Below are 1,280 nucleotides of genomic sequence, written 5' to 3'. Positions count from 1 at the left end.
TGCAGAATTCTCAGCCTACATTTCATACATTTCATAGATTTCATAGACATTTGGGCTGGAAGGGAACCCGGAGTATCATTGAGTCCAGCCCCTTGCCCCAGGGGCATGAAGTCAGCAGGGATCATAGGATCCCAGCAAGATAAGCATCCAAATGTGTTTTGAAGGCGTTCAAAGTGGGTGCTTGAACCACCTTGTTTGAGAAATGATAGTCCTTTTGATCACTCTCTTCCAGTACATTAATTCATTAATTGGCAGTATGATCAGGTGGCAGTCTGTTCCAAACCTTGGGGGCTCGGAAAGTGAAGAAGTTCTTTCTTATGTCCAGCCTGAACCGGTCACAGTGGAGTATGTGACAGTTCGATCTTGTCATCCATTGGGGGGCTCTGGTGAACAATCGTTCCCTCAGATCCTGATGAGTACCCCTGATAAACTTATAGGTGGCCACCAGATCACCCCTGAGCCTGCGCTTTTCTAGGCTGAAGAGTCCCATGGCTCTCAGCCTCTCATCATAAGGTCTGCTTTCCAGACCTCTGATCATGCGTGTGGCTCTCCTCTGCACTCTCTCAAGCTTCTCCACATCCTTTTTGAATTGTGGAGCCCAAAACTGGACGCAGTACTCCAGCTGCGGCCTCACCAAGGCCAAGTACAATGGGAAAATGACATCCCAGGATTTGCTTGAGAAGCATCTGTGGACGCAAGCCAGCGTTTTGCTCATTTTACTAGCCGCAGCATCACACTCAAGGCTCATGTTCATCTTGTGGTCAATGATGACCCCCAAGTCTCTTTCTTCTGTAGTGCTAGCCAGCGTAGCACTACTGAGCCTTTAAGGATGCTGCAGGTTTTTCCTTCCAAGGTGGAGAAACTTGCATTTTTCGGTGTTGAACACCATAAGGTTCTCATCCATCCATTTCATGAGCCTGTCAAGATCTGCCTTGATCACCCTCCTATCCTCAGGTGTGGATGCTTTACCTCAGAGTTTGGTTTCATCGGCAAACTTGGCCAGTCCGCTTCTGACACCAGTGTCCACATCATTGATTAAGATGTTAAATAGTATAGACCCTAGGACAGAGCCTGGAGGGACCCCACTGGTGACTGTGCACCAAGATGATTGACTTCCATCAGCACCACCCTCTGGGTCCTACCACGGAGCCAGTTCCCCAGCCAGCGGATCGTGGTGAAGTCAAGGATCCAGTTAGACAGTTTTGCCAAGAGGTGATCATGGGATAGCAGATGAAAGGCTCTTTTAAAGTCAAGGTATATGACATCAATCTCTTCCCCCT

This window comes from Gavialis gangeticus, unplaced genomic scaffold (assembly GCF_001723915.1).
Source record: "Gavialis gangeticus isolate Ggan-Ray unplaced genomic scaffold, GavGan_comp1, whole genome shotgun sequence".
Lineage (NCBI taxonomy): Eukaryota > Metazoa > Chordata > Crocodylia > Gavialidae > Gavialis > Gavialis gangeticus.
Note: the sequence above shows the minus strand (reverse complement) of the source record.